This window comes from Patagioenas fasciata, chromosome 2, assembly GCF_037038585.1.
Source record: "Patagioenas fasciata isolate bPatFas1 chromosome 2, bPatFas1.hap1, whole genome shotgun sequence".
In the NCBI taxonomy this organism is placed as follows: domain Eukaryota; kingdom Metazoa; phylum Chordata; class Aves; order Columbiformes; family Columbidae; genus Patagioenas; species Patagioenas fasciata.
This window is the reverse complement of record NC_092521.1, coordinates 9,037,130-9,059,399: the sequence shown is the minus strand read 5'-3', so window position 1 is coordinate 9,059,399 and position 22,270 is coordinate 9,037,130. Positions and strand designations below refer to the sequence as shown.

Sequence of the window (22,270 nt, the reverse complement as noted above, 5' to 3'; positions counted from 1 at the left end):
CTCAAACCCCCTCCTCCCACTGTCTTGCTAATAGGATTTGCTGCTGATCTCATTGGCGAGCCAAGGTATCATCTGGCTTTATATTTAAACAATGAAATTTCATGGATATATTACTTTTCCCAAATTCATCCTATTACTGCAAACCCTGATTATAGCCTTATATTTCCAAACTTTGTCTTTAAATTTTTATTGTAAACTAAGCATGTAACCAGATTTTCCAAAGAATTCATTGTTTGTGGAGTAATGTATAACAGAAAGGGGCAAAAAATAGTAAGGGTGAAAGGATACAAAAGTAGAAACGTTCCTCAAATGTAGCAAAAAATGTTATTGTATTATTTAATGTATTTGCTGCTGGGAAAGGCATGGATTGACAACTATGATGATCTGGAAAATTTAAATTAATAAATAGTGTTTAAGTATACATTTGGAGGTTAAATTAATTTGGTTATAAAACGTAGTTTAATTTAGGTCCGCTGAAAGTTAGGAAGCTTGCTTCCCACATGTAGGTTTTACTTCCTACTGCCTTTTCATCCCCCTACCTATTTTTTTTTCCTATTTTCATTTTATTCAGTCTAAATGAAAATGAACAGGCCACCAAGAAGAGAAAAAAAATAAGCTAAAAAAATAAAATAAAATAAAATAAAATAAAATAAAATAAAATAAAATAAAATAAAATAAAATAAAATAAAATAAAAATAAAATAAAATAAATAACCCAAACAAACAAAGGAAAGGCCTGTAAACTTGCAAACATAAATTGGCGAAAATATTTTTTAATTATTATTTTAAAATTACAGGGAAAAAAAGCCAGTCAGGAAACACAAAAATTTTAGCAAGGGAATTTCATGTAGAAAACTGAAGTTTTTTCCTTATGTTTCTGTTAAACCTTCTTAAAGTGTGCCTGGAAATAACTGAGTAACAGGAGGTTCCAATAAAAAGGCTATATTTCAAATCTTATCTTGCAAATTATAATTATTTAGCAGTATTAGTACAGGAATAAGTCCAAGGTTGAAAAAACTTCTACCTCACCTGCCCACAGAACCAAGAATCATTCGGACTTCCCTTCCCTTCCCTTCCCTTCCCTTCCCTTCCCTTCCCTTCCCTTCCCTTCCCTTCCCTTCCCTTCCCTTCCCTTCCCTTCCCTTCCCTTCCCTTCCCCTCCCTTCCCCTCCCTTCTTGCATTTTTTCAAAGTTTAGGGATAATCTGTCTCTCCATTAGACCTTCATAAAAACAAAACGTCTCCCAACATGCACTGTAACAGTGAGCAGTTTATTATTGACCATTGCAATGATCACATACGATTGAACTTTACATGTTACTGTTTCTTTAGAAGATGCAGTTTCAGGCACAGACACCAACATCCAGGCAAGAGCACTCATTGCCCTCCATCATATAGGATCTAACCAAACATCCTCCAGCTGGTTCCAGCTGGTCAGTCAATGGTTCAGCTGATGCCTGTAGATCACCTGCTGGGTAGGAAGAACCTGTGGTGGGGCACGAGAAGATTTGTTTTGATTTTTCGGAACTATTCAAGAGAACACAAATTACAGATATTTCTGTTTTCGAGTGAACTGTTGAGTTAATCCTGCCAGGATTTGACTGTGCGGCTGCACGTGGAATTTAGGGTTAAGTCTTGCTTTTATGACAAATACCTTTCCTCTATTTCCTTTCCCTGATCCCTGTTTCTCCCACAGCTGACAAGTCAAAGAAACAGCCCAGATGTTTGCTATATGCATTTTTCAGTTATTTCTCACTGTTAAAAATAGAAAATCAAATATTGGTATGACCATATTCTGACAAAAGGCATTAAACCTAACACTGTATTTATAAGGTAACCTCCTGTCTGCAGATCTGATCTCACAACAGAGAGTATTAGCTAATGTGCAACATTTGGCTAATGCTTCTAGGCCTTGATTGCACTCATCTGTACACTTCAGGATATGGATGGAGTAAGGTTTGGTCTTCTGCATTGCGCCTCTGGATTTGTGGTTTGTTGCTTAATGTCACAGTGAGGAAAATTCCAGCTGCTTTGAAAACAGCAGCCCCTGCTTGGCTTTTTCAAAGTTTCAGTTTATTTCATGCAAGAATGATTTTAGTCTTATGATCAAAACAAGTAATGTACTGTAGTATAACATAAATTGTCATGACTTAAATAGATTCAGATTTGACAGACTGTGTAGTATCCAAGTCATTCAAGTATAAAAGCAATGAATGGCATTATGCCTATCACGAGAAGTATGGCTGTCAGCTGCAATCACATCTGTAGCACTCTGGAAACAAGGACAATGCAAATCTTTATATCAGAAAGCATCTGCATCTGTATTGCTTTTTTCTTCTCTGGTGTTTACCACTGTCACGGAGGCACCCCGAGGCTGATTTAAGGGACAACAGGGTCCAAAACAACTTTTATTAAACCAGTGAGAAACAGGGTTTTAACACTCCAAAAGTGACTTAAATATAGGTTCGGGTATCAGTTGAGGAAAATTATTAAGGGGTAACAACTAGTACAACAGGCGGTCCACAGAGTACATACACGTGGCTTCACCCAAAACTATGCTGGAACCACCCTCGAGTCCCAGAGGAGTACACACTTGCCTGAATCCGGTTTCTGGATTATTCTTAGAGAGATAAAGGTAAAGCGTACACTCGCGATTCCGCGAGTGTAAATTTATAATACACTCGCAATTGTGCGAGTGTTTTACTTACGCACGTGGCGGCAAGGCAAGCGGGGTCTCCATCCCGGGGAGGCGGGGTCTCAGCAGCAGAATCTTGCTCGTAGCTCCGAGAGACCGGCAACAACTGGCTCAGTCTCGACGAGAGTCCCGTTTTTATTGGCTGATCAGACCTGACTGCAGGCATTCTAGAAGCTTCTCTGCACCCCCACACCGTGTGTGGGGCGCCCCTGAAGCCTCCAAACACCCCCCACACTGGTCACAGGCGCCCAGCGGCTCACTGGCGCCTCGGCACTCCCTTCTCCTAATGGCCCTAGCCAGGGTGCTCTGGGCCAAACAAAAGAAGCTGTCAGCCTCAAGTAGCAGAGACAGGGAGATGTGCCTACTCCCTCCATATTGAAGGAGGTGGGGGGGAGAGAGGGGGGTTTGCATTCTGCCACAATCCACCCCATGACTACAGTCATGGTCTGATACTTTGGAGTGGTGGTGCAGTCACCTCTTGCCTCCAAAGTAAAAAGGGGACACTTCTGCCGGTGAGCCTTAATGTCCACTGTGGATCACCGTATCTCATGGGTTGACTTACCCCTGCAACGCAGTTATTAATAACAATCAACAATAGAAGTGAAATAATTAGAACAATCAACAATTGCCCAAGGTAATTATTGAGTCCCAAACATCAGTCACAGTTCGTCATTCCTGTGACTGCCTTCCTTCTGAATGGCTTGCATCTGGATTCTCTTCCATCTCTTGCTGGTGATAGCTGGATCCCTTTCCACCCCGTCATTGCTGGTGTCGTTTCGTTTCCAAGGCATCTGGATCCTCTTCCACCCCGTCATTGTCCTTTGCCCTCCAAGAAAACACAAGAACAGACCTCGGTCCTCGAGGAGGAACCGGGCTTTCAGGGTTAGTAGTCTGGAACTATCCACCGAGCACTAATACGGTGGGTTTTCCCATTCTCATCAAGGGCTTCCCAGGCATATAACCCTCTGGGTTTTGCTAGAGTCATGGGTACAATACCAATAGATGGTAATTTCACCATGACAGGCTGGCCCACTTGTATTTTTGAGGAATGCTCTTCCTCTGTGTTGGTTGTCAAGTTGCTGTCTGTCAATGGCTTTTCAGGACAGAACGCCCTGATTTTGGGGCTCCCATAGCTTCCCCAGCGGTTATTGACAAGGAAGACAGCTTGTGCTAATCGCTTGTCCCAGTTGTGTCGTGATACATCTGCATACTTCTTAATCAAACCATTGGTTCGTTCCACGATCCCATTGGCTTGGGGATAGTATGGTGTATGAAACACCCACTTAATACCTTCTCCCTTAGCCCAGTCTTGAACCACGGCAGCTGAAAAGTGTGTGCCATTATCACTCTGGATATTCTCAGGAGTGGGTAGGATACCAAACCACCCACACAGCGCTTGCACGGTTTGATCTCCAGTGGCCGTGTTGACAGCAGTGGCCATTGATAATCCTGATACTACCTCTACCCCCACCAGGATGTATTTCTTTCCATTAGAGGGTCTCAGTGGCCCGACATAGTCAATTTGCCACGTGCTCCAGAGAGTCTTGTCCTGCCTGATATGTAGGGCCGGGGCCTGATTTGGGTGATCAGCTTTAAGTCTGATCCGACATTGTGGACAGGCTGTGAGAATTGCTTCACATATTCCCATGGACACTGGCCAACCCCGGGATCGGCATTCGTAATAAAGATCTGCTTTTCCAGAATGGCCTCGCTTAAGGTGTAACCATTCAGCTAACCGTGCCCACTCCTCTGGTATGCTTTCAGCCAGCCTGATCTGGGCTAGAAAGTCAGCTTGTTGATTCCATTTGGCAGCGAGGGTTCCATCCTTTGCATGTCCTTTTACCCAACCCACACTCAAAGGTCGTGACCTGCCAATTTCTAATAGTCTTTGCCAATCTTCAGCTCTCCACACTCTGGTGCGATTTACTTCCCATTGGTTAGATTCCCATTGGCATATCCATTCAGTGGCACCCTTATAGGTTGCATAGGAATCAGTGTAAATCACGGAGGCTCCTCCTTCTGCTGCTAATAAAAGAGCACGCAGTTCTCCTACTTGAGCACTACCTTCCCCCTCCTCTGTTATTCTTTTTCCAGTAGCAATCTCCAATGCTGCTGCCTTGTACTGCCAGTTTGTCCCTACCCGATGGGCTGATGCATCAGTGAACCAGACTCCTTGTGTGTCTGAGTCCTGAGTTAGCTTAGGTGCTTCTTTAATAGGAGAGGGTTTATAAGGCAGGCTCAACAGGACCGGATCAGCGTTCACAGGTTGTTGAAGTTTTGAAACTTTTACAGAACCCTCCTTTAGTAGTAACAATTGGCTAACTCCCTCTAAATAGGCGTACCATTTTCGTACTGTTGCTTTCTGTGCCACCCCCTCAGGGGGCGGTAACCCTTTAAGGATTGAATTCAACAGAGGGAAAGGGCCTTGTACAATAACTTCCTGTGACGTACACAGTTTCTCTGCCTCCTTAACTGCTCTGGTAAGTGAGAGAAGCCCCTTCTCCCACTCCGAATATCGTTGTTCAGCTCCCTTAAATGCGGTGGAAGAGAACAACAAAGGTCTAGCTGGCCCTGTTGGACCCCTTTGGAATATGGCACAATAGGAGGCATGTTCTGCAAACCCCCATTCCACTCTCAATGGGTCTTGTGGATGTAGTGGGCCCAATTTCTGATAGGTTTTAAGTTCATCTTTTAGAACATTAAGGGCCTCTGTATGTTGTAGAGTCCAATTCCATTTCTTGTTTTTTCGGAGTAGGTCATATAGGGGACGGGCAATCACTGAGAATCCTGGGATATGTTTTCTCCAGTACCCTAATGTACCCAACAGGCATTGTAGGTCCGCTTTGCTGTTTGGGGTGTGTCCCTTGTCTATAGTAGCCAGAACATCATCAGGCACTGCTATGGCTCCTCCTATCCACCAAGCCCCTAGGAATTTAACTTTCTGGCTGGGACCCTGGCACTTGGACGGTGGAATATCTAATCCGTTCTGTGTTAATAAATTCCAAAGAGTTTCTGCTGCTTGCCCCACCTGTTCCTTATTGTTTCCACCCACTAAGATGTCATCTATATATTGATATATGCAAATGCCTGAGGGTACCTGTACAGTGTCAATGAGTGCAGCAAGGGCATTGTGGGCAATAGTAGGAGAGTGTTTGTACCCCTGAGGAAGCCGATTAAAAGTGTATTGCTTCCCTTCCCAGGTAAAAGCAAATTGTGGCTTGTCTTCTTCCCTTAGGGGAATCATGAAGAACATATCTTTAACATCTAAAGCAGCCATCCATGGGTGGGCTGCTGCTTGTATTACAGTCACCACTGAGGCTATGTTTGGGACGGCAGCTGTTAGTGGTGCAGTGTTACTATTCAGTTTTCGATAATCAATAGTTAGGCGCCATCGCCCATCAGGCTTGCGAACGGGCCAAACTGGAGAATTATAGGGAGAATGGGTGCGGCTAATTATTTGTCTTTTTTCAAGATCATTAATAACCTCCGTAATGCCCCGTTTTGCTGCATTTGGCAGGGGGTACTGTGGAGTACAGGTTATTGTAGATGTGGGTAGAGCAGGAGCAAGTTGCAAAATCCTAACGTCAGTAGTTCTTTTGAACTGCAAGGGTGCAGAGGTAAGTGGCAATATTCTAATACGGGCTACCTCCGCTCTGTGGCTTCCAAAGCTCCAAATCTCCCCATTAGGTAAGCACCACCGTCTACCTGCCAAAATATCAAATCCCAATATGTTTGCCTTATAAGGACTCAGGGCAACTTCCACAGCTGTTGTCCGTTTTTCCCCAGGTAGCAAAAGGTGGGTTCGAGCTAAAGGACATCTCTCTGCTACACCTGTTACCCCTACTATATTGATGGCTTTCCTTGATGGTTTAATCCCAAGTTTGTCAGCTTGCCGCCTGTTCAAAACACTGATTTGTGCGCCTGTGTCAATTAGAAATTTCACACTTATTCGCCTTGGACCAACGGGGATATGTATGTATGGTTCTTTATCACTGGACCATTGGCAAGAAAATACAAAGCGGGTGGGGCGGTCCTGCTTCCCATCCGCTTCTACTAGTTTTTTTGGCTCCCTTTGTGAGGATACGAAAGGGTTAATGTTTCGCTTGTCCTCAGGGAGGGGGATGGTTACCGGTGCCTCCTCTTTGTTCTCTGATCTTCCCTCTAAGTATTCCACCAGCTCCTGTAGGTGCTCGGTGGAAAGCTTATATAGCAGTGTTCGGGGCACACCCAGAGCAGCCGCGCGGCGCCAGAGGCTGCTCTGCTGCAAGCTGCTGCTCTGATCTGACCGGCAGCCAAAACGCTTCGGTTTCTGGGACGGGGGGGGGCGGCCTCTGAAGAGGCTCGGCTCGGCTCGTCTTCCGGACCGTCCGGCTTCTGCACGGGCCGCCGCTTGGGTCTACCCACCCCATCTCGCGCCCATGTGTAACCACATTGTGTAAAATTTCCGCCCAGGTTAATACATGTTCAGGAGGACTTCGGGGATTTTGCTTATTACGATCAATAGTCCCCTGAATTTTCTCCTTAAGGGACTGGACATATATTTTTAAGGCATCCGGTAATCCTTTAATAAGCAGCCGAAGGTGGACCGGATCCACCGGCGCCGCTATAGGGGGGGACTCCCGGCCCTTTTCATACATTGCTTGTATACAAGCCGCCTTTTGAACTCCCTCAGCAAGATCTGATAAGCCTTTTACAACAATTGCAACTGGCTCCCCACGTTCCCTGGGATCTATACCGCCAGCCCAGTAAGCTACACGAGATGTGATGGACTGATTACCATCCGGACCATCACTTAAAAATACCCCTGGGCCCCAGAAGCCTGTGGCCTCGTCCTTACTCAATAATATCCTATCACCCCCGGTAAGTGAAACGCGCCAAAGATATTCAGTCTCTGTCTCGCCCGGCTTGCGTGAGAATCTAGTTTGTAACTCTCCTAGCTCCAGTCCTGAATATGGCGTGCTATGGGTAGCCGTGCGTGGATTTTTGCCTCGTCCATCCGTATGTGTTTCAGTTCTAATAAGAGGACGCACGTCCTTTGTTTCTACCCCCCCTTCATCAACACTGTTTTCAGAATCAGTATCTTTGTCGAGAACCGGGGGGGCCGAGGGGCACACCTGAACTGGGGAGACGCTAGAGGAAGTTCTCATATTAATTAACAAAAACTCAAGTTTTTGTTCCGAAAAAACAACTTTCTGTTCTAACAAGCCAAATCTCTGTTCTAACAAATCCGACCGTATGCTTTGCCGCGAAAAGTCCTGCATCAGAGAGTCAAACTTTTCACTTTGTCGCGAAAGGTCCTGCCTAAAAAAGTCAGACTGCTCACTTGGCCGCGAAAGGTCCTGCTTTAAAGAGTCAAACTTTTCGCTTTGCCGCGAAAGGTTTTGTTTTAAAGAATCAAGCTGTTCACTTTGCCGCGAAAGGTTTTGTTTTAAAGAATCAAGCTGTTCACTTTGCCGCGAAAGGTCCTGCTCTAAAGAGTCAAATTGTTCACTTTCCCGCGAAAGGTTTTCCTCCATTCGTTGCTTAATTTTACACAAATCCTGTGCTACCTTTAAGCAAACACCCAAACTGAAACACACCGCGATCCACATTACGGCAAGACCCCAGGTTACTGCAGAGACATTAAACAACCCTCTAAATAATTCCTCCATATCTGATACCCTGCTCGCTGCGCCAAAATTGTCACGGAGGCACCCCGAGGCTGATTTAAGGGACAACAGGGTCCAAAACAACTTTTATTAAACCAGTGAGAAACAGGGTTTTAACACTCCAAAAGTGACTTAAATATAGGTTCGGGTATCAGTTGAGGAAAATTATTAAGGGGTAACAACTAGTACAACAGGCGGTCCACAGAGTACATACACGTGGCTTCACCCAAAACTATGCTGGAACCACCCTCGAGTCCCAGAGGAGTACACACTTGCCTGAATCCGGTTTCTGGATTATTCTTAGAGAGATAAAGGTAAAGCGTACACTCGCGATTCCGCGAGTGTAAATTTATAATACACTCGCAATTGTGCGAGTGTTTTACTTACGCACGTGGCGGCAAGGCAAGCGGGGTCTCCATCCCGGGGAGGCGGGGTCTCAGCAGCAGAATCTTGCTCGTAGCTCCGAGAGACCGGCAACAACTGGCTCAGTCTCGACGAGAGTCCCGTTTTTATTGGCTGATCAGACCTGACTGTAGGCATTCTAGAAGCTTCTCTGCACCCCCACACCGTGTGTGGGGCGCCCCTGAAGCCTCCAAACACCCCCCACACTGGTCACAGGCGCCCAGCGGCTCACTGGCGCCTCGGCACTCCCTTCTCCTAATGGCCCTGACCAGGGTGCTCTGGGCCAAACAAAAGAAGCTGTCAGCCTCAAGTAACAGAGACAGGGAGATGTGCCTACTCCCTCCATATTGAAGGAGGTGGGGGGGAGAGAGGGGGGTTTGCATTCTGCCACAACCACTGAACTTCTTATATAACTAGCTTGTTTGATAACCCTCTGCATTTGGTCATTTGTCCTGAAATATATAGCATTGTGTATCCAGAATCATAATCTCTGTATAATTAGAACTGCATTTTCATAGTGCACAATCATGGGGGAAAATTCTTGTAAAATCACAGCAGAATAAGGTGGTAGAAAGGCAGACACGAGGACTGTCACTAGGAGTAACAAGAAGGAGAATTAGAAAGCCTGTGGGAGCTCAGCATTTTAGTCTATAAATCCATGCAGAAACACAATTAACAGGAACAGCTTGCATGTCAGAGAGTTAACGGGGCATGTGGTGCTGTATATTCTTAAAACTGCAGTAAGTATGCCAAATTTTCAGCACATGACACTTATTGGAAATAATACTAGCAGACACAGGCAGAAGATGCAATGCAGATCAGTCGTGCACATATGAGAAGCTGTGGCTGACCTTACTTTAATGAGTCTCCTGTGCTTGAAAAGCAAAGTAACACCATACAGCTGTGCTTACAGCCTTCAGGCCAGATCTTTGCTCGATTCAAGTAGCACTTGGAGAAGGGACCGGCTTCCCCGGCATCTTCTGGAGCACCAGCTGTTCCTTTGGTAATTGAAATCATTCTCTACCTGGCTCATACTGAGTCCACCAGCAGCTGAGGCTGGTTCCTGGCCAGGGGAGCAAAAGTGGAGCCCTGCTCCACATGCACTGTGTTCTATGGGGAGAAGGGTCACAAACAGACTTTGATGGTGACTTTCTCTGATATATTCGAGTCAACATTAGCTAGATAATAAACCAGTGATAATGGTGGGATGGACTTTTTGCTCCGTCCTGGTATTCAGTGTCCAAGAGTGGCCCTGTGCAAAACACGCGGTGCGTACCAGCTCCTGCTGAAGGCAATGGACATCTGTGTTGTGAAGCAATTACACATGTCATTCCTCAAACTTTGGCCTATGTTGTATCTTGGATAACACTGTCTTTTCTTCTTCAACAGGCCATTTACCAGGCAGTAGCCTTCCCCCCTCCCCACCCAAGGAACAATCTCTATCCTCTCAATGTGATTACAGTCCATTTCATTCCATAATAGGTTTCTTTTATTATTCCCTCAGGCATGCAAATCAAATTTTACTCAGTACCAAAATCTTTGTTCTACAAAGAATGCTGGCATCGAGTGCAGTGAAAAAATAGCTGTACTATTGAATATGGTCAGTGTTAATAGGACTCCACTGTCTTTTTTACTTTGAAAGTAAACATCTGCCAAAGTTTATTTGTTCTGTCGGAAAAGCAGGAGTGTCTTAAGGGAAAACACATGATAAAAGCAGACAGATTATTCTGCAATTATACCTTTCTCTGTCTAAATGTTTAATTAGATAAGCTGCCACTGAGACAGAGATTACTTTGGCATACATCTGCCCCATTTATTGATGTTATAAATGTAATAGAAGCCTTGACAAATTTGATCACAGCAGCCACAGCGAAATCAGGGAGCTGGCAGTCTCAAACTAGACCAATTTCAAACAACTTTTCAGCCCAGCTGGGTGGCTCTTTTTGGTAGGACAACTGTCAGTGGTTGAACTTGTGCTGTCAGAGTTTGAGATGTACCAACTTAAGCGCAAAGGTAAATACGCTATTTGAAGTCACTGTGGTTATTGTTCTTAAATGTGTTTTTATGCTTGATTTCAAAAGCAGACAAATGTATGTCCATCACAGTATTGGTTTGACGGCACAGATTTTAAATGCAATGGCAGTACAGGTTGCTATTGCAGGGTTTGCTTCCTGCTTGGCTCTGAAAAAGCACAGGAGAACACAATTTCCATCACTTAGAGCCTGCAAGCTCAGGCAGTGCATATTATATGAGGGAAAGAAAAAAGATGATGAAGCAAATAATCTTACAAAAATTACAGATATATGAGAATTTTCCCACTTAATATGTAGGCCTAGCTCAAGACCACAAGGGACCAGGAACGTTCAGAGACCACGCAGGAAAGATTTTGCCCAGAGCTGCCCAGTCCTGTGGTTACTGAGGGCTTTACTGTGCAGAAAGAAAAGTGGTGCTTTGTACAGATACTGTATTTTCTAAAATGGCAGTCAATAAATATTGAAGTTTAAGGGCTTCATTACCATTAAAGCTCACAAGATTAAATGTATTTATTTTCAAAATACCTCATAAGGACACAGAGATTTGCACTATCTGAACTTTATGAGTGGTATTAAGCCCCCGTGTAGCCCACCTAGTAGACTTGAGCTGTAACATAAAACTTATTAATTCAAGATGGCATTTATATGTCCAAATGTGAGACTAAAAGGCAACTTCAAGTTAAGAAATCTAAATTTAAATATTTACCTGAGTGTCTAAGCTTCCATTACCAGCACACTCAATGGAGATTTAGTCCATCCATATGAGGATAGATTCAGATACCTGTGAGTGATGAGCTGAATCATGTCCTAGGTATTGGCACCTGAGACCTTATGATATATATTCTTGCTGAGCTCTGTTCTCAGAAAAACACACTTCACACATAGTCCTGAACGTTGTATAACAGCTCCGTGGATATATCAGATACTTGGGGGATTCCGAATGGAAGGGAGGAATTTCTGGGATATGGTTAATATCACTCCGTTTTGAAAAGGTCAGTAGGTTCTAAGAAGTTAATATTTATCACATTACATCTAAATTCCCAAGTCAGATAAAGTAATGGTATAGGAACAATTCCAGCTATTATATGGTTATTTTGCGTGATATAATTTTCTCCTGCACTGTTCTTCGGATTTAGTATTATTTATTGTTGTATCGTCAGGAGACTGTTTTGGGTTTTAAAAATATATTAAACAGAGCATGTCAATTGCTTTTAAAAGAGGTAAGAAATTATGAAAACAAGTGGGGAACATTTCACCCTCAGCAAACAGAGAAGAGACATTGAATAATGAGTTACAAGAGGGTGAGGTCTAACAATCCTTTCTTTTCTTGGTTTACCAGTTTTAGATTGCTATTTAATGATTCTTTCAGGAGTGTTTTGGAAGTCAGTTCTTTTATTTTTGGATGCTGTTTTGAAGCTATTTGGTGAAGTGTTTTGTATAGGAAAAATACCGGAAAATACATGAGACATTCACAATGAAAGAAGACTGAATGTGAAATACAGCTGCTTTCAGTTTTGGCTGCAGATTTGAATTCAGGCCATGAGCACTGATATATTTGCTAATGAATCTCATCCACTTTATGTAGTATATCAAAACCACTCTCATACGTAACTTCCTCTGATTTTACTTCAATTATACTTTGGGGTACATTTTGAACCAAAAACCAGCAAGTACAGATTGTGTGTTATTATTTGTATTTGCTTAACACACCAAAATAGGTTGCTGTTGTTTTTCTAGTGTTCCATAATCTTTATCTGTATGCCTACTGCCACTGCATAGGAGTTTTAGAAATACAATCCTTTCTTTGAACTCCTCATCACAGTTATGTTCCTTTGTGCCATTACAGGGCAAACCCACTTATTTTTTAAATCAGAGAGATGGAGAGATTAATGCTTCTGTATCATCTGTTTTTGCAGATGTTACTGAAACACTTTACAAGAGGCAAATGTCATTGTAAATCAATATTTGTAATTGCAGGGCAGAATGGCTGAGGAGCAGCTAAATTCAAACACAATTACAAAACCATAATATAGCAGACAAGCAAAGCTGCCCTCAGAAATGAGTATATTATTGCCACAGATTCATTTTCTGTATTGAAAGAAGAACATTACTGAAGTATTAGCCTGTGAATTTCTCTTTATTCTCCCTATATAAACACACTCTTCTACATTCATCTTCTTGAACCGTGTAATCTTCATCTGGATACCAATATTGAATGTACATTTACCCAAAAACTTTTTTATTTTTTTTAATTTGTGCTTCTCTTCTTGACCTCGATTTCCTTCATCAATTTTATTATTGCAGTATTTCTACCCTCATTCCCCCTGCTCCTCCAAAACCCACAGATGTTGTGATTTGAATCACTGGCATCCTACTGCTGGATAAAAAGTAAGCAAGTTCATAAACCCTAAACCTTTAACAACACAGTAGACAAACCATAAACTATGCATCACTCACAGTCCCAAGACATTCTGGTTCCAATTACCTTATGGTTGCTATAACAATACTTCTATAGATATGCTCACAGAGCCACATTCCGGGGAGGTGCAGATTTTTTTTGTCCCAAAACACTAAGTATTCGTAAGCAGTAGCTTCCAGAAGAGCAATAAAACACTTCACAGTGAACTATTGGGTTCAATGACATGTTAAATGCTACCTCGAAGTACCAAGAAAAAAAGATAGATTTTAATGATCTGTTTTCTTATATTGGGCACCTGAAGACAACGAGATGAACAAGACAAAATACTTGCCCACAAAATGATCTTTAAAAAGGTGTTTGGAAAGAAAAGATCTTTTTCAACTACTGAAACTAATTTACCAAAATATTACGCAATTGTCGGAAAGTTGTGATTCTTTCATGAGTTCATTCAAAATTATTCTGTAATTTAATTCACATGATTCAGAACAAATATATGTGTTTTGATATCAATTTTGACCAATTGCCAACATACATAAAAAGAAAAAGATGTAAAAGTTCTGATTTCAGCCCTGTTCAGGTCAAAGTAAGCTTAGAACATTTAATTTCAAATTATTTTATTGAAAAATCAAAGTAGCCATTCAATTTGAAGTGTTTGTTAAATGTGGCCACTTTATTTTAATATAAGAAGAAAGTATTTTCCTGTTCTCTATGGTAAATGCCAACAGTTTACTTTTTTTGTCTTTCGTGGAAACAATTTGTTACCCTTCCTCTAAAATTAATTTTAAAACTCTTTAAATCAATATATTTAGAGTTTCAGCTTTATTTTTATTAACTAGATCTATATTATTTTTAAATAAGTTATCATAAATGTTTTATATTGTAATAAATGTGTATTTGTAGGCAATACAAATGTCTACTGTTTCAGACACATACTCTAATGGATTGTCACTTTCTGAATCAATAACAACCAATGCAGCTGATATATTGAAATCACAAAGTAAATTACAAGCGAAAACCAAAAACAAACAAAAACCCCAACCAAACCAAACCAAAAAACACTAAATGAAATTTTGAAATTAATTATATTTAAAACCTGAAATGAAGACATTCTACTTAGCTATTCTGAACATAATTTTGTCAAAGGTAGCCCAATACGCTACTCCTCATCTGTTTTAGCTGTTACTGAACTCCTGATCTCTATTAATTCTCACTGGGGTGGGTGGAAGCTGGGAGAGTTTTCTGGAGAAGAGTCACTCTATTTTTGCAGTGCTCCTATGACCTTTCCTTATATTCTCTATAGATATCTGCTGTTAGCAGCTGCTGGAAGGAGCATGGTGGGGAAAATTTATCTTCTTTGTTTCTTAATCTAATAAGGTGTCTCTCATGGTCTTGAGTCAGCTAGGAGCAGCAGGCATCACTGAGATTTAACAAATTGAGCAATGAGAAGAGATTATTAAGAAGAAAAAAAATCCTATTAGTTCATCTATATTTGTAGTGGACTTTGAGCAGAGCAGAGCACTGTACCCATGTCTGTCAAGAAAACATTATTTTCTCTCTAGGGTCCATTTGCTGTGGTGGACAATACACTCTCTTCTGTGGTCAGAGAGATCCGTCCTCAGACTGTGTAAAATGGGTTTGTCAGTTGTCCTGGGTCAGCTTGATGTGTCAGAAATCACTTTGCCTTCTCTTGATGCAACAGATGCGTGTAGACACACAAATACAAAGCTGAGGGAGCTGGGGCTGTTTAGTCTGAAGAAAAGGAGGCTGAGGGGAGACCTTATCACTGTCTACAACTACCTGAAAGGAGGTTGTAACGTGGAGGGTGTTGGTCTCTTCTCTCAAGTAACAAGTGACAGGACAAGAGGGAATGGCCTCAAGTTGTGCTGGAGAAGGTTCAGATTGGATATTATAAACCATTTCATCATGGAAAGGTTTGTCAAGCATTGGAACAGGCTGCCCAGGGAAGTGAGGGGGTCACCATCCCTGGAGGTGTTTAAAAGATGTGTAGATGGGACTCTTAGGGACATGGTTTAGTGCTAGAGTTGGGTTATGGTTGGACTCGATGATATTGAGGGTCTCTTCTAACCAAAATGATTCTGTAATTCTACGAAATAGTGTGTGTGCTCTCATGAATATGAGCCATGGCTTGGCTTACGGAAGAAGAAGAATCTTCTTCTTCCAAACCGGGGCAACTTGTTGCTGCCCTGTGGCATCCCCAGCTACTCCTGAACTAGCATCTGGGAGAGATGAAATTAAAATCACCCATGGAGTGTGTTTACAGCTGGAGGATATCTCAGCTTCACATGGACACAGCCTTGAGATCCAACTCTTTATTCCCTGAGTTTCTGAGACAGCTTCATGGTGCTCACAGATGTGACACAGGACCTATAAGTGACCAGGATCCATCCAGATCAGCATCTCTCAGCCAGGTTGTCCTACAGTACCTCAAATATTCGACGGGCAGAGCATAACTCAATAGTTGTTTCTCCTGATTTAATACTCTCACACTTTGTGTTTTCTCATTGGGACCTGCTCCTTGATTTTATTTATTTGCTTAAACTCAGTCTTGTGTAGCACTTACTCAAGCACTTTAAGCCCATGCATATAACTAATCTTGATTTATCTGAGCTGCAGCAGAGAAAGAGAAGGGTCACTTTTGTTCTGTGCCACTTATCCAGAGTGATTCAGGAATCTGGTGTGTAAAGCTAAGTATATTCTGCATTTACAGAATCACAGTTTTAGACCAAATTCTCCTGAGAAAAGGAGGAAGTCAGGAACTTCAAAGGTATCATTAAAATACATCTGCCTTTGTTGAATGAGTATTTTTGAAAACTCTCCTTCCACCATCCTTATTTTGTGCAGTACCCCACAAGTTTGTGATATTACTAGCGTCACAAATATTCATGGAAGGACAGTCAAAACTTCATGTGAGTTACTTGTCTAGGTTCCCTTCACAGTTAATGCCAAAGAAGAGAGTGAAGACCAGAGAGAGAAGCAAATACCCTCTAATCAGACATCAACCTCAAGGTGTGGTGAACAGTGTTTTCAACTGATATTATTTACTTCTGACTCCAAAATGAGTTTGGACAAGACTAGATTAATCTAGAATCCAAAATTTGCTTTTAGACAGATTAAATTAGGCAACAGAAATCTTACCTTAGTTTACCAGGGGACAGATCATAAGCAGGACAACCTTTATGTCTCCACTGAAAAACAGACAACCTAAATTTTATGCAGGACCATGGAGAAGATGTTGAGATGTTACCACAGGACCTCTTAGTGTGCAAGAGTGCAGTGGCTCCTGCAGTCTGTGCAGTGAGACAGTCACGTTTCTCCTTCTTGCATTGTAATGCCACTGTGACAAGATAAAAAGGTGACTTTCATTGAAGTCCCAGATCTTCTTCGGAGGAATTACAATAAAACATGTGGATTCCCCAGGAAGAAGAGCTAAAACTAGTTACCTATGTGGAAGGAAAAGAGATTCTTTGCAACAAGGTTGCACAAATGTCAGGATCTACATATCAAGATGCAGCAGTCCAAGGAAATTCTTTGCTTTCATGAATCTCTGCGCCTCTAGGGACTCATGGACTAGAACATAGCCAAAGAAAAATTCTTGATTACCCCTGCTGGATTCAGTAATATAGTTCCGTAAAATGGAATTTAACTTGAAATTTCAGCAAAGCAGTATGTGACAGAGGTACGAAATATTTAGTCTGTGTTGGACTGCCTGTTAAATATCTTGAAAACCAGGATTTTCCTTTGCTTGTCTCACCATAGCTCTATTAGGCTGTGAAAGCCTGAATTCTGTCTTCCAGCTGCCCAGAAGGAAACAAACTCATACAAGCTGTACCAGAAAAAGTAGAAATCTCTGCAAACACACAAAGATCCCAAATTCCTTTAATAAGCTGTAATAGCATTCTTAAAAGGGTCAGGTGCCCCCGACAAGTTCCAGGCTTTCACAACACTTCATGTGAAGAGCTCAAAGAGTACCAAAATGTGAGTATTTTCATGGCTCCCTTTCCTAAGCAGAACCCACCCCCCCTGCCCAGAAACAAAACAAAACAAAACCCACCTGAGACTGAAGAAATTAAGTAATTTTTACAGGGACGTACACAAAGACACAGTAAAAGAAAACAAGAGAGGGGATCCCAGTGCAGTTGGCAACCAACTGATCTACAGACTTCAATGCACTGGTTTACACATTTTTTAAAAATACCTATGGATACACACAAATATATACATAGAAACTAATCTTCTTAAAGAAATAACTACAAGCTAGGTCATTTTAGCTTTGAAACATAATCTTTTAGAAAATGAAAACTAAACTTCCTGGGGAAATTCATTCTCTTTTTGAATATGTATAATAAAAAAAGACACAATGGTTATGATAACAGTTTATTCAGCCATACAATGTTTCCTCTGCAGAGGAAAGCCAGTAGAATTTTTGGCAAATGACATTTTTGCTAAGGGCAAAGGTGGTCTGATTCCATGTGAGAGCAGAAGAGACAAGTATTTTGAATGAACATCACTTTGTATGATGGTATCTGGCAAGAGAAAGCAAATTGTCAACCACTTCTAGTGGAAAAATGTTCAAACACGGACAGAAAAAGGTCAAAACCTGTTCATTAATTCCATTAGAAAAGCAAAACACATTTTTCACTAGCTCTGTTTCTCAACAAGTCTATTCAGGAAAGAAGCCAAGAAGGGGAAATCTCCGGAGATGCTGAAAAGACAAAAGGAATATGGAGGGAAGGAGGAAGAGGCTGATAAAAGGGGGATAGAAAGGTCAGTGTGAGGTGGGGGACAGAAAAGAGAGGAGTCTCTATGTGTCCGATCTTTTGACAAGCTCCCCATTGAGTAAGAGTCAGAGAAAATCAATAGAAACTGGTTTAAAGAGGAAAACAGGTCTGCGTCAGCTTTTCCAGAATACGACTCAGCCTAGGCATATCTGCAAATCCAAAGTCTCCAAAGTTAAGCTTAAACTCACAGTGATACAAAGGCACTACTCCATACCTTTGAACCTTTGGGTGATTTGTGTGTTGATGTTTCTCCATGTTTGTGGCACCTAAAGGCAAATTTGTCTTGAGGTTTCTTTTTCTGAAGTGTCTTTTTATATTGCTCATGTATAAAGGTTTAACTATTCCAAATAAGAGAAGTCTCTACATTAAAAATGGCATTAAGTTAGAATTAAATTCTGGGACTACACTTTAATAACTGCAGACATTCTGGGAGAATTGCGATTACCTAATAAACAAGTATTAAAAATCAAGGGAATGAAGAGTCATAATGAAATCTAAAATAAACACAGTTTAGAAACAGAATTGTGTGGTTTGTTATCTCAACAGCATTATTTCAGCCCTAGGAGAGTACTTTGAAGAAGTGGTGTAAAAATTGCAGTGATCCTGAAGCTAGGAAAGTTGTCATGTTTGTTATATACTGGCTGCTATAATAAGCTTAATCATCCCATTATGGTCCCTGTCATGATAGAAGAGAGCAAGCATTTTCAGAGCAAGTCCTTGGTCCCACTCCCACAAAGACACTGGAACACAGACTTTAATCAAGTGCATATCAAGCAAGAAGAGATGGGAATTTTCTGTTTCTGTTGTTAATGTGGCCAACAATATTACAGCTTTTTTGGTATGTGCATTCCCTTCCACGTCAAGGTCCTTGCTTTGAAGAGACTCTTGACACAGCTCTCATGCAAGCATAAGATATCATAAAATTATAGATTCATAGAATACCAGGTTGGATGGAACCACAAAGATCATCTGGTTCAACCTTTCTTAACAAAAGCACAGTCTAGACAGGATGGCCCAGCACCCTGTCCAACTGAACCTTGAAAGTGTCCAATGTCGTGGAATCCATTACTTCCCTGGGGAGATTATTATATGACTGTGCAATTATAGTCTGTATTTGCACAGAGAAACTAGGGTAAGACAACCTGAACTGCACTTTCTTAACTTCTGAGTGCTTGACTTAACTCTCAAAATGGTCTTTTGACAGAGCTGTTATTTGCATGTATCCATGCAGAGCATTGTTGGGAAATGGGCTTTTTTCAAAACGGAGGTTAAGTAGTTAAGTAATTTCATTGTGATTTTTTTTTTATAATCAATATTTCAGCAAGAATTGAGTTTTACCACCTTAACAAGACTATAGGTTTGTCAGGACATTGAGTGAAAGGCTGGGTGTGGAAACAGAAGTGAATGAAGAACAGGATCAAGGTGGGACTGGTTCACTATTCTTTAAACTGGACAAAATGCCTGAAGGGCAATTTTTTCCTCCTGTTTGTTAAGCATCAGAGAAAGATACTGAATCATTGACCCTGGAGACTGATTTCCTTTGGAGTATTCACAACGTTAGTGGAGGGAAGTCATGAACAGAGAGGAAAAATGGCCTAATGTTGGTTCAGTAGTTAGGAGTTTTGGAGACAATGATGTGAGTGCTTTTTCCACCCATGACCTGTAAGTTGAACTTGGCTCTGAACCTCTTCTGTCTCATCTCCTTTCTGTAAATTGGAGTTACATCACTTCTTCACCTTGTAGGCACATAGAGCAGCAAAGGTGTAAAGACAATGCTACAGGGAAAAACTGTGGTTTGGGCATTTGTATATTTGAGGGAAGGAAGACTGAGGAATTATCCTGCTCTAGACTATCTGAAAAAGTCTTTTTTTGATCTGAAAATACTATGAATAGGTCTTTTTCTAAGGAAAATGAAAAATGGGTGTGTTTGGTGGCTCTTCTTGGATAATGCTTGAAAACCACACTGGAAGTGGCCAGTTTCCAGCAGGTGGAAAAGAGTGAACTCTTCATGGTGTCATCTTCTCCCTCACTCATCCCTGAACACATGCATGGGCCAAATGATACACTGTCATTGAGATCTGTTTTCACTGGAGTCAGTTTTCTAATTTTGGAGAGTTTTAGGCAATTGCAAGTACTTTTTTTCCCCTTGCAATGGAGTACAGGACAGACAGCTCCAAGACAATCAGGAGAGGAGTACTGCGGGTTTCTGATTCAAAACAGAAGGCTGTGGAGGCTTCTCTGAATAATTCTTCTCCTTATATTTTGCCTACTTCATGCACCTTCTCCTCTACCTGTATTAGACCTGACTCTTAAACAGTTTGGGAAAGGACATAAACTAACAAAATTTGCTGATATATACTAAGATATTTGAGGCAGTAAAGGAAAAGTCCTGTGCTATCTCCTCTGTGTACCTCTCACAGAACTTGATGACTGGCAGGTGAAATTCAGTGGAGGTAAATATAAGGTGACATATGAGATAGAAATCAATCCAAGTTGGGTGTGTAACACAATAGACTCTGAGCTGACCATTACCATTCAGGTGTGAGAGTTTGGGGTTGTGACAGTACAGTGAAAACACCAGCTTGGTGCACTTCAGCTGTAAAGAAGCGAGTGAAATGTTAGTGATTATTAGAAAAGGGACAGAGAAAGAATATTACTATGCTACTGTGTAAATCCATATTTTGCTCACGCATCGAATGCTATATACAGTTCTGGAATTCCCATCTTGCAAGAGTTATATAAGGCTGGAAAAGATTCAGAGGAGCATCTCGGGTGCAATCAATGTGAGAAACTGCTTCTATACCAGGAGTAACTAAGCTGAAAATCTTCAGTCTGGACAAAAGACAACTTAGGATAAGTGCAGGGTGAGGGAAATAGAGTGGAGATACAGCTGAGGTCTGTAAAAGTTGTTGTTGGCATGGAAAGGTTTGGTAGGATAGATTATTTACAACCCCTTTCAGTAAAAAATGAAACAAAACAAAACACAAAAATATGGACATCAAATTAAACTGAAGGGAAGGAGACTGAGTAGGAGCAAAAAGTATTTTTTCTTCACAGAGTATGTGGACCTCCTTCAGCAGGATGTAGCAGAAGAGAAGGTTTCCATAGGTGCAAGGAAATACCAGACAAGTTAACGAAGGACAAGTTGAACATCCACAAATTGTTAGAAATGATGTTGCAAAAGAAAAGAAAAAAGAAAGCCAGTAGAAATTATCCAATAAACAGGTATAATAAAGAAAATATATTATTAAAAAATCAAAATATATATGTTTATGTATCTCTTTGTTGGCTGCCCTTGCCATTACACCTAGGCATAGCAAGACAGCATTTATAATGAATTCCATAACAAGTCATAAAGATCTATATCTTTAATCAAAGGCTCCCAAGCAAGATAGTAATCTTTGCTGATACAAAGACACAAGTTGCTGTAAGGTTGATGTTGTAAAGGAGTCATCTCCTTAGAAGGCTGAACCACATGGTTGCACTACATAGTTGTACAAACAAAACAAGTAGTTACATAGGGCAGCAGAAATGAGAAGTAACAGAAGTTAAGGAGATAGCAACCAGGTGAGATATGATTGATAACAAAACATTCTCTTTTTTTTTTTTCAGTTTGCCGTGAATGGTGAAAAGCTTTGCCCTTGGAGCTAACCTGGAACACAGTCTGGTAAATTCTTTAGCCAAGGCCAAGTGCAGAATAATGTTGGGACTTTGTGGATTCCAAAAACAACTGTTCCCATGTCTTTGTTGCTGCTACAATGATTTGAGTTTGCAAACAGATGGAAAGGTTGTCTGCATAATGACAGGGGAAGCATCCACGAAAACACATTTCTTAATGTGTGACCATGACTTAAAGAAAAAAAACTGATGGGCTGTGGCAGTTTCTGTCAGAAAACAGTATAAGCAGAAAAAAATAACAATTCACGCTGAGAAGAAAAAATTAAAGTTAAAACACAGTCAGGCTCCTTGGTGTCCTGTAGCCTGGATCGTCTTCACACCTCTGCCTGCGTGACAGGATGAGATTCTCTTCAGGCTCTGAAAGCCCACAAGACGCTCTGGCTGAAGTCGTTGGATGCAATCTCAGTTTCAGTGTGTTCCTCGTACAAATGCCTTTGATGAGATCAGATATTTGGCAAATCACTTTAAAAATATCTGAAGGCCTGCAGTGAGCTTAGCATTCCACTTCCATCTAAAAATCCTGCTAACACAGGGGCCAGAAGGTAATATTGCAGCAGAATTGATATGAATTACATTAAACTGGGGTTAAACTAGACAA

The 22,270-nt window shown here is 41.4% G+C and overlaps 1 long non-coding RNA gene across 1 annotated transcript; it reads right to left on the bottom strand.

The window, feature by feature from the left end:
* Positions 1-2,376: 2,376 nt before the first annotated feature.
* On the bottom strand, positions 2,377-9,002 carry LOC139827123 (uncharacterized). The gene is made up of 2 exons (XR_011737332.1): positions 8,729-9,002; positions 2,377-3,519 (listed from the first exon to the last, which is right to left on the bottom strand). It is a non-coding gene; the product is annotated as an uncharacterized lncRNA (long non-coding RNA).
* Between the last annotated feature and the right edge of the window lie 13,268 nt (positions 9,003-22,270).